This window comes from Callithrix jacchus, chromosome 15, assembly GCF_049354715.1.
Source record: "Callithrix jacchus isolate 240 chromosome 15, calJac240_pri, whole genome shotgun sequence".
NCBI lineage: Eukaryota > Metazoa > Chordata > Mammalia > Primates > Cebidae > Callithrix > Callithrix jacchus.
Genome location: NC_133516.1, coordinates 59,613,727 through 59,629,655, shown reverse-complemented (window position 1 = coordinate 59,629,655; position 15,929 = coordinate 59,613,727). Strand labels below are relative to the sequence as shown.

At 36.7% G+C, this 15,929-nt stretch overlaps 1 protein-coding gene across 17 annotated transcripts in view; it reads right to left on the bottom strand.

Annotated features, from left to right (window-relative positions):
• CNTN4 (contactin 4) overlaps nucleotides 1-15,929 on the bottom strand; it is a 994,033-nt gene that overhangs the window by 574,028 nt on the left and 404,076 nt on the right. For 2 of the 17 annotated variants that reach the window (XM_008982047.5, XM_078351521.1), the window contains exon 1: nucleotides 3,439-4,166. The exons of 11 other annotated variants lie outside the window; for them this stretch is intronic. The gene's annotated coding sequence lies outside the window, so the exon portion shown is untranslated. Of the gene's footprint in view, nucleotides 1-3,438; nucleotides 4,167-15,929 lie in introns of those variants that run through there. 4 more of the 17 variants (XM_008982046.5, XM_035276147.3, XM_054245880.2 and 1 more) reach the window with 2 other exon arrangements.

The following is a 15,929-nucleotide window of genomic DNA, read 5'->3' as shown; positions in this document are numbered from 1 at the left end:
TTTCTTACAGAACAATCAGATCATTTGGTGAACTTACTTTCTCTTTTTGAAAATCAAGCTCTTTAATATCCTGCTACTTTGAAATGAACTATGGTTAACTTGTTTTATTTTTAAATTAAATATTTTTAGTTTAATACATTAAGGTGAATCCCTTATCTTAATCATCTTCAATTTAGAAGATAAATAACACTTTTACTTTTAAAATTAACATGGGCAATCTATACACACATACATATGCAACATAACTTTCAGGGTCCCTGATGCACATACATCCCTAAAACTAAGTAATTCTAACACATAACAGAGCAGTATATCATTTATACTTCAATGAACTATCGTAAGAGAAAGTAGCAAACAGGTTATGCAAATGAACAGACAATCCCAACCTTGTTTCTCAGGTCACACTTGACTTGAGGACAATTCACTGATGTAAAAGGGAATCAGCGAGGCAGAGGGAGAGGGGAACAGGGAACAGGAGGGACAAAGAGAAGGACGTGGGTAGAAAGAGAAAGAGAAAGGGGGTAGCGGAAGATGGAGGGAAGGGAAGGAGGAAAAAGGGAGGAAGAAAGAAAGATAAATGAAAGAAGAAAAACTGAAAACATCCTAGTGAAATATTGTTTAAAATGACAGCTACATCACATATCACCCTGTCTCTAGGCAATTTGAAGGATGTTCCAGGAGTGAGTGACCAGTTAGAATGAAGTGTCCTGAGTTCATAACTTTATTAACCTAGAAAAGATTATAGAAATCATATTTCATTTTACTGGGGGATATTGAGGCACAGAGAGGTTAAGAAGCTTGTTAGAGTTGCAAAGCATCTTAGAGGTTAACTCCAAGCTTCCACTGTTACTAGAGATAACCAATGGAGTATATACTTTGACAATGGATAATTAAGCCTTGCTAACATTTAAAATCATGAAAAATTATTAGAGTTATAAAATTCATTATTTTTCATCCAGCCATATTTACTTTTTTTTTTTTTAATTAAGACAGAGTTTCACTATGTTACCCAAGCAGGCCTCAAACTCCTAGCCTCAACCTATCCTTCCACTTTAGCCTCCCTGGTAGCTGGGACTATAGAACTGTGCCACCATGTCCCATCTCATAGTCACTCTTTAACATGTCATCATGGAGATAGTCAGAGAACTGCATTTCTTGCTTCACATTGGCTGGTCTAAGATGTTAAGAAGGGCTAGGGTATAATTTGTGTGCAGAGGTCCTGCTTCCAAATGTTGCTGGATGTTATAACATCTTCTTTGTGCTTAACCCAGCAGCTCTGGGGTCAAACAAAACAGTCTTCCAAAGATCTAAAACAGAATGCAAGAGAACTTTACTCTCTGCTGATGTAACCCAATTTATGAAATTCTTTCCATTTTTCTCAACCCCAGGGCTTTCTAGGAACTAAAGAGGTAGTGTTCTTGGGTGGCACAGAAATTGTTCACAAAGTTGTTGGGTAGATTTGTATGCATGCAAATACATACAGAGATATACTATCTTTACTATCTTTACATATAAAACTCAGGACTTTTCCTTTATTCTCTTTCATAGCACTTTAAATTTATTTTGAAGACCAATCAAATTGTTATGGCTTTAAAAGTACCTCTTACAAGGTATATGTAACACCCATCTGGCTTCCCAATCTGTCAAGAGACCACATATCCTAAACTAACCCCTGGAATGTTCAATCCACTTTCCTGCAGATGAAGCACAAACAACTAGGGATACAGTGTACCAATTTTATAAAACTATCTAAACACTCCAAAAGTAATAAGAGCAAACTATAAATCTTGCAAATACCTCTCTGATCTTTGTGGTGACTGGCTACAAAAATGTTTAACATCATTAAGGTATGAGTTGAAATTTCTAAATATTTTAATGAAAAATAAAAAATCAAATTTAACTACATTGGGAAGATACTTCTCTACAGAAGGCAATAGGTTCTACTAAATACAAATAGAAGGGTTCAGGAAAAAAATAAATTAAAACTCAAAAGAACCAGTATTTACTCAATCAGGTAGATACAAATTAAGCATTTATTTAAGAAATAAATCACTGGATCTTAACTAACCCTATTTCTATTCTTACCACCCTCTTAGAACAAGATCACATCTTACGCAAGATCATATATACTTGTAGTAGTCAGAAAAACACTAACAATTACTTAAAAATATAACTAAGGGTTCACCAGGAATCATCACTCACAAAAGTCAGTTCAGTTTTTTAAGAAGGCATGAAGCCAGCCTTTTGTTTAGGGAAAATAGAGCCATCGAAACCACTTGCCATTATTTCAGATTTCATTATCAGACCTTTTCACATACTTATTTTTTATCAGGAAACCGATAACTTAGCAAAGACAGCCCTGGGACTATTTGTTACTCAGAGGTACCAGAGTCCTTCTTTTGCTGCATCTCACCAGATGTTAAGCATTCTGTACTGGTTTGTGATCATTTTCCCTCCAAATCTCAAACTCTGAAAATGCCTGTGCTCATGTAGACAACCATCTATTTTGAGTCTTCTCTCTCTTGCATGGTTCCTCTCAACCAAATCTAATGAGAACATACTCCATCCTCACCAGTGAGATGCTTCTATAGTTCACAGTCTGTGGTTTTTCTCTGCCTGGAGATTTACTGCCTATTCAGGGAAATTGTATTGCCCACTCTGGAAATTATGGGATCGTCAGGCTTCATGGTCTCAAGCTCAGTGTGGGAACTTCAATTCCCTTTTTCAGGTATTAATGATTTTAAGTTCACATTGCTTTACATTAGCCCTGGCCGTTGGTTCACATTGTTCAAGCCACTTTTAGTCAAATTCAATTTTTATAACAGCTCAATTGTTCTACTTTTAATCCAAAAAGAAAAGTATGATTTATATTTAGGTTAGGGAAACAGAAAAATCCACAAATCCCTTTCCATGGTGATAACAATCTTTAATTTCACTAAGGCATTGATCATTTGAAGCCATCATGCATATATTATTAACAATATTAAATTCTAATAGCATTTTTACAATTAATTTATCTTGCATGAATAACAACTATTAATTTGATAGATGGCATTGGGGGATATATAAAAAGATAAATGAACAAGATTTAAAGTGATTTTTTAAAATTCACATCACTTCTCAAAAAATGGTGCATTCAAAAGCAATAAGGGGCTAAACAGAGACTCTTTTTATATACTATCTCTTAAAAAAGGAGATATGCAGTTTATATTTGCAAATATTTCTAATAGTTATCCTGCCCAGCTCCGAGGCAAAGTTTCTAAACAGCATGCAACTGAAAAACAAGAGAAACTTTTCTGTTTCTGCATTTCTTAGTGGCAGCAGAGAACAGCAAAATAAACTATATTAAATTTAAATTCTGGAAATACAGAGATACATTTCTTTTATATAGACATGCATATATGATTATCTCTTTATATATGCATTAATTTTACTTACATTTTTCTTGCAATGGCCAGAGGTACAGAAGAAGGTAAATATATGCTCTAATCATCCTGGCACCAAAGATAGTGCAACCACGCTTCCAAATTAAAAACAAAGCCAATAATTTCTAACTTCTATAAAAGCATTCTGAAAGGCTCCTATTTCCTTGTATGAATCAATTATATAAGAGATTAAACAGAAACAGCAAGCTCTAAACAGATTACACTCTATCTCACCAGCTTTATTCAACAAAGAGCAATGGAACAGAAAATCAAATGCGGCTTGCAAAGTCACATTCACTTGGAGCTGTAGGGAGAAAGAGGGGGAAAAACCTGGTACTTACAGACTGTAAAGTAAAATGTCCCAGTTTCGCTTTACATGTTACAGCAAATCAAACAGTGATTTCAGCTCTCAGCAAGTCCCTGCTTCCACTACACTGATCATCCACGCACAACAGGCCCGTATGGATTGCTTAGGCAGCTGGGAGATAATGGGACCATATTCTCAGCTGGGACTAGAGATGCTGAACTGCTCTCCGCTGTGCGCTGCATGGCTCTCCGCCAGCATTAATCAAGGAGGACCCAGCTTCCTGGCTGTGTTCCCCAAAGGATCGACATAATTAGCACATGAATCAAAGACGCACACTGGGAGAATCACACACACACATCTCTAACTGGCTCTCCTCACATCTAACCTGATTAGGAAATCAAGTTGATTCTCCGATCAGATGTGTTCAAGCTTTCAGAAATACAGAGACTCACACAGCTGTTTATAGATTTCGGGGGAGGGGTGGAGATTAAGGCTTCTTTCCCAATGGGCAATTTATGTGATTCCTCAACGACAGAATATAATTACACTGGTTGTTCGGTACATATGGTGGATTTGCCCTATGATTTGGTTTGTCTGTTAGGGATTCTCAGCAGCTCCCGGAAAGGTTACAGGCAGTAGCACCATCTCTCCTACGGATTTTATGCGACATGCACATGTAAGTTATTTTCAGAGTTAGTCTCTGGGGAGACTGCCTAACAGGGGTGTTTTATGTCCCCAAAGTTGTGCCTTTTCATTGAGTACTAGAAGTCCAGAGCATTCAGAGCAAAAGGGTTTGGCATGGCACACTCCAGACATCTAGTATTCTAAAAGGAACTGGTGATATGGATCCCATTTGCATAACTGTAAGAACACTCTTCTTTACTCTGCATTGTGATGCAGTCAGGGGTTATAAACCAGTAGCCTGTGGACATGCTTGGTTTGGTAAGAGAGAGGTTGGGAATTTGAATGTTAACATGTTTAAACAGAACATGTGTTCTGCACTTTATCAAAATGTTGCCACACATGCCTTTGCCCAGATTTACTACCTGCTGGCCCCCTTAAGACATTTGTTTATGTAAATTTGACCTTGGTTAAGCAAGTCTGTTATGGATGTAAAATATTCCATTTTAGAAAAAGGGAGACTCAGCTCCTGTGTCACTCATGAAAAGGCTGTGATTAAGGGAACCATGTGATCATTTAAAGTCTACCACAGGCAAAGCAGCCAGTAATTAAGGAGCCTGTATGATAAAGAAGGGAGAACATTGAGGGAGCCAGAAATCTGAGTTCTAATCCTCATCTTGCTGAAAACAAACACATAAACAAACAAAAAAACAGGTGGTCTAAACCTTTGTGAGTCTCGGTTTTCTTATCTGCACAAGGGCTTTGCGGCAGACCTCTGAACACCCTTATAATGTGACATTCTATTATTGTCCTAAGATCTAGAAAATAGACCTTCATTAGAAAGGTGCTTATACCTCATAAAAGCAGTGGGGTAATGGGAATGAAATACAGTCATGTTGACTGGCACAAATTTGGGGACAGAGGGTCTTTGTTACCTTTGGGGGCCAACAATCAACTGGCTACTAAGCAGCTGTTTCAGAAAACTTGAAACATCTGCTCAGTAAGTATGAGTAAATTTTAAATGTGTGGGAAAAAGAAAAGTCAGCTTGGCCAGGAAATGGTCTTATCTAGTTGTACACAAACTGTGTCTGCCTCACAGTAAAACACCTGAGTGAAGAACAAAAAAATCCAATCAGGAGGTTTTGTCTTCATGGTGCCAATCGAAAGAGCTCTGGGATTTTATGGAGAAAGCGTCTTTATATTTAACGTGGATTTCTCCATCTTACTTTCTTTCATTCCTACTATCCAAAGGTAGAGAAAGTTGAGGCTTCTCTTCAAATGTTCAGTTAAGTTATCTTTTGTGAATAAATGTGTATCATTGAGGTCAAGACCACCCAAACTGTGCTAGAGTTTTGATACTGGTCTTAGGAAATAAAAGCAAAAAGGATCAACATGATCATGCTGCCTTACTCAATAGCTAGAAAAGGATCTCTCCCAAAGGATACATGATTCAGTAAAAGATGTGCGCTACCAAACGCTTCTGTGCTCATTATCAACTCAATTATCCCAACAACAGACACATGGCCTCCAATAGATTTATTACCAATAGTTACTGGTAATGATACGCAAAGTGGGGTACAGAGAAACAAGGCAATTATATATTTTTGAAATTTTTACTAAACTTTTGAGTAATTTTGTGTTGGTGCAACATGTTTTTAAAGTATTTTCAATCTACTTTCTTTAAGGTAACCTGCTTCTATTTTTCTTCAGGTATTTGTTACATTTGGCATAACTTGTAAAATGACTGGCACAAATTTCATGTTTGTTATTTTTATCAGGCTCATTATTATTGAGACTTTTGCACATCTACTTCATGCAGCTCATGTGAGGTGCTGACAAAAATAGGTTAATTAAATAGCAATTGTGCACCTCAGCCATATTAGCAAACATATTGCTGAAGCAAATGAAAAGAGGAGCAAATTAAAATACTAAAATGTTTATTCACTGGTACGGTCTAAATAAATAGTTTAATTGGTTTTAAGTTCTATTCAATCCCTGTTTGCCTGGTAATTACTTTGATTAATCTTTGATTATGGTATGTGATAGATTCACCTTGGCATTATGTGATTGGCATTTGTTTTTAATGGTAGGTGTTAATTATTAACTAAAAATTTCCAACTTCCGTCAATTCTTCATACATTTCTCCCCAGAGGTATACCATTTAAAATGTAAAGTGTTTATATTAAAAACATAAATCTGGGAAATGCCTAACTCTTTTCATTTAAGGGCATAGCCAACATTAATATCCAAATAAATATAACAAAGAGAATGGAAAAAGAGACCAACATGACTAGTTACTACAAACAAAATAAATGGTCTTCTCAAAGACAGTAAACCTCCTATTTTACTTCAGAATATATCTTAGAAGCCAAAATATATATAGAGATTGTTTTAGACTTCATATAGAAATAGCATCAAATGGCTTCTCTTTGGAACTGTGAAGAGACTGCAATTTTAACAACACTCTTGTCAAGGCTACTAAGAACCTGGGGACAGGGCTCCTGAGGTCTCTTTCTGGGCATTGCACAAGATTCACCAAGTTAAATACAGCTCTGAACCTCAGCAAATCTGAGGGAAGAATGAAAGTTATGGGAACAATTCCCCAACAGGTTGAGGCTTAATCAGTATTTTTAAATGCTTTGTAATCTTCAGCCATAAGTCACCAGATGTGCATACAACCACTCATTGCTTCTTCTTGAAAGTGTGTTGCTATTCCTTGCATCTCTCAATAAAAGTCAGAGTCAAAAGCTGAGACAACTGTGACATTTCTCCAGCTGGGAACAAAATTTCAAAAGGGATGGTTCAGAAATTGCTGCCCAGGGCACCCAGTGGAATGATAATCTATGCAGCAATGATTGGACCTTCTTTTCCAACCAAAAGCAATGGAGCCAGTAATAAAATATTTAAGAAGTAAGCCAAAGGTATGGATGCACATAAGAAAGTATGTGGCCATACTCATTTTCCAGGAGGTAATCAGAGTCTAATAACAGTGACCCACAGAGACCAGGGTCACGAAATTAAAGCAGTCTGTGGAGAAAATAGCTCACTTAAATAATTATGTCAAAGTGACATCAAATTGACCTATGAGCTAGATAAAAGGGTACAATAAGCCTTGGTATTCATCTACCACTAACTGCTCGGAAATTTGTAGTCACTATTAGAAAAGTGTGTGTGTGTGTGTGTGTGTGTGTGTGTGTGTGTGTGTAGAGGGAGAAGGAGAGAGAGAGAAAAAAAACAGAGAGAGAGAAAACACAAACTGTTATACAAATAATACCTCTCATTTCTTTTGGGGGTAGAACTGACTTACCCTTGTTATAATGGCTAAAGAACAGAAGCCAATTTTCTTTTTTCCTTTTGTTTTTTGTTTGTTTGTTTGAGATGGAGTCTTGTTATGTTGCCCAGGCTGGAGTGCAGTGGGATGATCTCGGCTCACTGCAACTTCCGCCTCCGGGGTTCAAGTGATTCTCCAGCCTCAGCCTCCCAAGTAGCTGGGACTACAGCATGTGCCACCACATCCAGCTAATTTTTGTATTTTTTCATAGAGACAGGGTTTCACCATGTTAGCCAGGCTGCTCTAGAATTCCTGACCTCAGGTGATCCTCCCACCTCGGCCTCAGAGTGCTGGGAGATTACAGGCATGAGCCATCACACCTGGCTAACACAAGCCAACTTTTTTACCATCCAAGAAGAGAACAAACATTTTTTTTCTCTCAGAAGACTCTGATTTTCCTTCTAACAAAAACAGTTTTAAAAAATGCCCTGATTTTAGGTTGTTACAACTTGGGGTAGGGGGTGCTACTGGCTGCTATCATCCTACGAAGCACAGGACAGCCCCCACAGCAAAGAATTATCTGGCTCAATATGTTAACAGTGCCACGTTTAAGACACCCTGACCCAAGGGAAGCATGATGGGGTTCCTATAATTGGAATACCTACGAACTGAGTGCTGAGATTAAAAACCGACTAAGTATAAATATTGTTGCTCTAAATATAGCTGCAGTAGCTATACTAAACTGTTTTGCCTTGGCAGTTATTTTAGACGTTTCAGTATGCTTTCACAAAAATTACCACATTCAGCACAATGAGCTAGTTCAAAAGCCAAGAATGTCCTATAATTCCAAATCTATCAGTGCAAAAACAAACATGGGCCTCAGAACAAAGGACTAGAGGCACGATCACTAAATAAAAACATCAAGCCCTTCTCCTTACTAGATTATGCCTCAGAAAACCAAATATCACTCCAAAAATTTAATCTCAGTCCAGCCTCTCTTGCCCTCCCTCTCCATTCTCCCACTTCAAAATGCACACAACTCATAGGCAAAGTGAGCTCCATGTGCTTCCATATATCTGTTTTCTTTCTATCTCCATTTTGCATGTTCCTCTAACAGGATTCTGATCTTACTCCCGAAATAGACACAGGTTTAATGCAGAGTTGCGATGCAATGCAAACATGCTTCAATTCATGAACTTTCATTAGGAAATTTGTTAGACTGCTTTTGTTTACCTACTCATTCAACAAATATTTATTGAGCACCTACTAAATTCACCATCAATTTAAATTATTGGAGGAAGAAATTGAATCTCTCAGCATCTGCTTCCCTTATAAACTTCTATGCATTTATATTGTATCCCCTACATCATTCTGTCTGGCTCAGAAAAACTTTACTGCATTTCTCATCATCCACTAAGGTCATTATTATTTATAATCGGCTTTTTCACTAATGTGGTGCTTCACAGTCTCTTCAGCTCTGGTACTGAGCTTTTTTGTCGGCTCCAGGGAGTATAGGCGCTAGGTAGATGGCAGGGGCTTTTTCTTTTATTCTTTGGCATCCCTTCCATCAACTACAAAAAGCCTTCTTCAGGCTTTTGCATGAGAGGAGTCACAGTTAACCTTTGTTTCTTAAAGGGGAACTGTCTCTCCTTATACCCTGTACAGTTGGAACAAAATTGAGAAAGAAGATGTCCAAATGAGGAAAACTGGAAGAAACAAAGCTAAATCTAAAGTGTCCTATATTTGTTAAGATTACCATAGTGTTACATTAGAAAAAAAAAATGTGAGTGTCTGTTTAAAATGGGCAAAACCTGTCCTTACATAAATTTTATGGAGTGAAAAGAGGAATAAGATGCCTGCCTTTCTTCCAACATGCTTTCAGAAAATGGGTTAATGTTTTTTCCCCAAATGATTCCCAGATACAGAGGAAAGGCTTAATTTTAGAACACGTGTAAATCAGAGTGCAAGGCAGAGTTCAAGTTTCTAAGTAGAAACTTTAAAAGCTCTTTTCAGGGAAACCTCTGCCCAAATTCACACCCTTCTACCTTCTTTTATCTATATGATGTAGTAACATTGCAAGCAAATGTCAAATATAGGGAAATCAACCTTTAATTCTGAGAATATGAAATTAATGTAATCTTGGTGATAAAGCCACAAAATCACATGTAATTTTAAAGTACATTGCCACCCTTATGCTAAGGGATATATTGGTTTAGGTCTTTGAAATATTTAAACAGTTTGCAAATTTACAGCAGGCAAATATAAAATAAAGCAAACGTATAAACTTTAAAACCATTGGCCAGGTGCGGTGGCTCACACCTGTAATCCCAGCACTTTGGGAGGCTGTAGCAGGTGGATCATGAGGTCAAGAGATTGAGACCATCCTGGCCAACACGGTGAAACCCCGTCTCTACTAAAAATACAAAAATCAGCTGGGTGTGGTGGCGTGCGTGTAGGCCCAGCTACTAGGGAGGCTGAGGCAGGAGAATTGCTTGACCCTGGGAGGCAGAGGTTGCAGTGAGCTGAGATCGCCCCACTGCACTCCAGCCTGGCGCCTGGTGACAGAGGGAAACTCTGTCTCAAGAAAACAAAAAACAAAACAAAAAAAACTGTTGGGCAGGATTGGTTTAAAATAACACACAGGGCCGGGCACGGTGGCTCAAGCCTGTAATCCCAGCACTTTGGGAGGCCGAGGCGGGTGGATCACGAGGTGAAGAGATCGAGACCATCCTGGTCAAAATGGTGAAACCCTGTTTCTACTAAAGATACAAAAAATTAGCTGGGCATGGTGGTGCGTGCCTGTAATCCCAGCTGCTCAGGAGGCTGAGGCAGGAGAATTGCCTGAACCCAGGAGGTGGAGGTTGCGGTGAGCCGAGATCGCGCCATTGCACTCCAGCCTGGGTAACAAAAGCAAAACTCGGTCTCAAAAAAAAAAAAAACACACAGAATGTAATAACTTTGGATAAGACTATAGAGCATTCCATTTGAACTTGATCATCTGGATTCCAAGTTCCCCTCAATTGTTTTTGAAAAATTTTAAACTTACAGAAAATTTGAAAGAATGGCACAACGAATACCCATATGCTTTTGACCTAGAACCAATATAAACATTTTGAGGTCTGCTTTCTGTTTTTACTCTCTGCCTCTGATCTTCCCTCCTTCCTTCTCTCACTGTAATACTCATTTTTAGAAAGTCATTTGAGAGAAAATAGCAGACATCATGACACTTTGTCAGTAAATAATTCTCCTAAGAATACACAAAATAAAGCTTCTCTAGAAAGACCACAACATACATCTCCATAACCACAATACAATGAAGCAATTTACGAAATTCAGCAGTGCCACAAAACTATCATTTTACCACATGATCTGTACTCAAATTTTCGAAATCGACTCAATAACTCCTTTACAGTTGGGTAGATTCTTGTTTTTGTTTGTTTCCTGTTTCTCTGACCCTAGATTTAATCAACATGCTTTTTCTGGTGGTACGTTCCTTTTATGGAGAACAGTTCCCTAACCTTTTATTGTCTTTTATTACATTGACATTTTTAAAGAACCTGTACCCATTATTTTACAGAATATTATTCAATTTTATTTTTTTCTTGGTTTTTTTTCCCATTTATTTATTTATTTATTTCAATATAGATACTTCTGATTCAACTTGGAATGTGATGCTATTGATTTCTTGTTTTTTTTTTTTTGTAATTAATCAAACTACATAGAGGAGGAAAGGATGGTCAGTTTTTCCTGTTGTTGATGGTGTTGTTTATCACAATACTTCTTTGTTATTTAAATCAAAAGGTATCATTTTACTTTTATAGCTGGTCAGTAATATTTGGAAGCTACTTTGAGATTGCATAGGTTTCTCTTACAGCATTTCACTCAGTAGTTTTAGCATATATTCATGAATATTGATTGAATCATTTTTATAGTAATGGTTAGAAAATATCAGGATATTGTTAAACTTCAATAATCTGTATAATTAATTTATCTCTCAATTTCTTTCCTTAAAGGGTCCCAACCACTCACTCAGCCCTCTCACACAACATGAGAAGTGGTGACAACAGATGCCATTTGGGAAACATTAGGCTTATGAAGTTTTCTCAGAAACAGAGGCCAATGTCAACTAATCAAGCTATTCACAAAAGTTATAAGATCCAGAAAACATGAAGATGGTAGAAAAATATGAACTGTCAGGATAAACCTGGAAATCAGACTTCTTATTAATAATGTCTTAAGCTGAAAAAGAGACATCTTTCTTCATATCTACTAATGCTAAAAATACTACACTTCTCAGATTAGGGTCACTTTCAACTTCTGCAGAATGCACTCTCTGTTAAGAAAGCAGAGTTCCTTCCAGACACTTTACTTGTACCATTTATTGATCTCTAAACTGTTCTATTTTGTTGTAGCATTTTTCACCTGGAAATAAATAAAAAATGAAAAGCTTTAGCTGAAATCCATTCTCCACACTGATATCAGAGCTCCCATTTCAAAATAGAGATCTAAACACACCAATCTTCTTTTTAAAAATCCTTCAATGGATCCCTCTCAGCTACCAGGGAAAGCCAAATACTGCCAATTCTTACAGAGTCCTCCCAACCCCCCAATATCCTCCCTTGCTCAATGATTTATATTTTATATTACATTCACCACCCAGAATTATTTTCTTTTCCTTGAAAAATTCATGCTATTTTTTCCCTTCTACGCAAATATGTTTTGTCCTTTGCCTGTAATGCTTCCTCATCCCTACCCACTTTATTTGGAAAAAAAAAAAAATCCTTTCAACATTTTACAGATATCTCTGTCAAAGTTAAGAGTGAAAATTCTAGATTCAGACAGTCTGGTATAATGGGTTGTCACTTAACTGTATGAGCCTGAACAAGTTACTTAACTTCTCTGTGCCCAACTTTCTATAAAATGAAGATAATGATAGTGCTTATCTTGCAGGTGATATGCGAATTAAGTGAGTTAAATCATGCAAAGCTCTTAAAAATCCCTGGCACACTAAGCACTCAATGAATGATAGCTATAATAAAGATGAAGATGATTCTTTCCCAACCTGTTGTTATAAAATTCTCTAACATAGACAAAAGTTGAAAGACTGATACAGTTAGGAACTATGTATCTCCTTTCTAGAATCTACAATTGATATTCTACTATGTCTGCTTTGTCACATAACTATGCATCTATGCATCTCTCAATCCTATCCATCCACCTATCCAGTAATAACTATTTTAAAAAGAAATATCCTGAACATTCTCTTTCCTCTCCACCTAATTGATCCCACCTTTCACAACAGCTTAAGTATATATTGAATTCAAATGACTCAAGCACAATGCATTGTAATTATCTGTTTATGCACCTATTTCTTCTGCTAGACTATGACCTCCTGATGGCAGATATCACGTCTCAATCAGTTTTGTACACCTAGCATCTAGTGTAATGATATATCTCAATAAATGTTTCAATAATAAATGAATTGTTATTGTATATGTGTTACAGTTCACAAAGACATACAACATAGTTTTCATTGGGTTCTGTGTAATTCGACAATTTAATAATGAGTATCAGTGATAACAGGAAGAAACATAATAAAAGCACTGTTATTAAGATTTACAAAAGAACTTTCATGTCAGAGTCAGGACACCAAAGTTCTAGCCCTGATTTGGTAATTTATTAGTGGTGTCCTCAGATAAGTCAATTAACTTATATGGGAAGCACTTTCTTCCTCTGTAAAATGAAGGTGAAGTTCCAACATGGTAAACTGAGCCTTCTCTCTTTATATTCACAAAAATGCTGGTTAAACAAAGGGAAAGAAAAATACCAAAATTATCTGTGAACACATGTATACAACTGAGTTTGAAAAACAAAAGAGCTAAGCCAGAGTAGCAAGATTAAGCAGATGGTGGATGGAAGGCTGGCTTCAATGCAAGGCTGCACAACTGTAGGAGATGCCATTCATATACCATCTAATATAAGTGCACTTCCTGGAATTGTGTAAGAAAGCACCTCTGGGGGTTGGCAAGTGAACTTTTTTTTTTCTATTATCACTTCTTTGCCTTCTTTATTATACTTTAAGTTGTGGGGTACATGTGCAGAGCATGCAGGTTTGTTACATAGGTATACACATGCCATCATGTTTTGCTATATCCATCTCCACGTCATCTGTAGTAGACATTTCTCCTAATGCTATCTTTCCCCTAACCCCGACCCCCTGCTATCCCTCCCCTAGCCTCCCACCCTCCAACAGGCCCCTGTGTGTGATGTTCCCCTCCCTGTGTCCATATGTTTATTTCAAGTGAATTTTAATATACTACAGAGACAGATGAGGCATGAAATAAAAACTTGAAAACCCTGGTTTAAAACTGGGATACTAGAGAAATTCACCATGAGACAGATGGACAGTAAAACTCCACCCTTAACACATGCAAGTGTTAAAGAAGTATATTATCTCTAAAATTTAGAGAAAGGAGACCTTGCAGGCTAAATAATGCTCCCCACTAAATGTTCAAGCCCTAATCCCCAGAATCTGTGAATATATTACACCTTGAGTATCCCTTATTCAAAATGCTTAGGGCCAGAGGTGGTTCTAATTTCAAAAATTTTTGGATTTTAGAATATTTGCACATACATAATGGGATAGCTTGGAGATTGGATCCATGTCTAAACAGGAAATTAATTTATGTTTTATATGCACTTTATACACAGAGCCTGAAGGTAATTCTATACAATATTTTAAATAATTTTCTGCATGAAACAAAGTTTGTGTACACTGAACCATCAAAAAGCAAAGGTGTCAGGATCTCACCCACCCATGTAGACAATGTATGGTTGCTTACATGGGGGAATCTAGGTGTTATGTTGAGGCTCAAAAAGTTTCAGATTTTGGAGGATTTGGGATTTACAGATTAGAAATGCTACACCTGTACCACCTTACACAGTGAAAGGGACTTTAAAGATTGATTTAATTGAAAGATCTTAACATAGGATGTCATCCTAGATTATATGGGTGGACCCAATATAATCACAGAGGTCCTTATGAGAGGGATATGAGAGGATCAAAGACACAGGTACAGAAGGTAATATGACAACTAAAGCGGGGGTGGGGAGTGATATTTGAATATGCTACACTGCTGGTTTTTTATATGAAAAGGCCATAGGCTGTGGAATACAGGTGGCCTCTAGAAGGCAATAAAGGTTAAAAAAAAAAAAAAAAAAAACAATTCTCCCCTAGAACCTCCAGAAGGAACTCAACTCTATAGGCTCACTTCTGACTTCTGGCCTGCAGAGTCGTCGGATAACAAATTTGTGCTGTTTCGAGCCATGAAATTTGTGATATTAATAATTTGTTACAACAGCAGTAGGAAATGGATACAAAGGGTATAATCTGTTAAGAAATGTGACTTTAATCTGAACTGATATAAAACCCAAATTTACACTTTCTAGTGGTGGTCTAGTAATCCCAAATTGAAATGTTAACACAAATACTAGACAAACTCCTACAAATCCATTTGAAACCTAGCAAAAATGAATTTATTTTCTATATAGAGATATGTATACCCTCCAGAGCATATGGATCTCCCATAATTAACAAAAAAATCTGCTAAGAATACACGATGCATTAACAACCATCATCGGGAGCAAACAGAAGTTGCAAGTATTAACTGGCATGAAAAACCTAAAAATAATGGAACAACCTGAAAGATATAAAATAGATATTTAAATTCATTATAAAAATCAAAGAGCAGAGAGTATAATTTTAACATTCTACACATTGTGTGTGGGGAAAAAAGAGGACTTGAAAAAGTGGAACATAAGGAACTTTCTGCAGGGATGAAAATGTTTTTTATCTTGACAGGTAGGATGCTAACACAGGTAAATATTCATTTGCAAAGACTCATTAGCTGCACACTTAATGACTATTTCAGTGTGTGGAATTTATACTTTAATAGAAAAAATGAAGACAAAAATCTCAAAGGACAATTAAATATCAAATTAGGTTCTGTTTAAGAATGAATTATATAAAAAATGTTTTTAGAAAAAAAGAAACATACTGAACATTGAAAAGGTTTAATAAAAACAAAGCCTAAATTAACAACTCACATTAGTGTACCAGTGGATGCCCAAGATGGACAGAAAAATCTTAAAAGCAACCAGAACAAAAAAAGTAAATATTTACAAAGGAATAACAATTAGAGTGGACAAAGAATTCTCATTAGAAAGAAGGGGCAAGAACACAATGGAAAAATATTACTTTCAAACTGTTAAAATAAGTGTCAAAATATAATTTTATACTTTTATC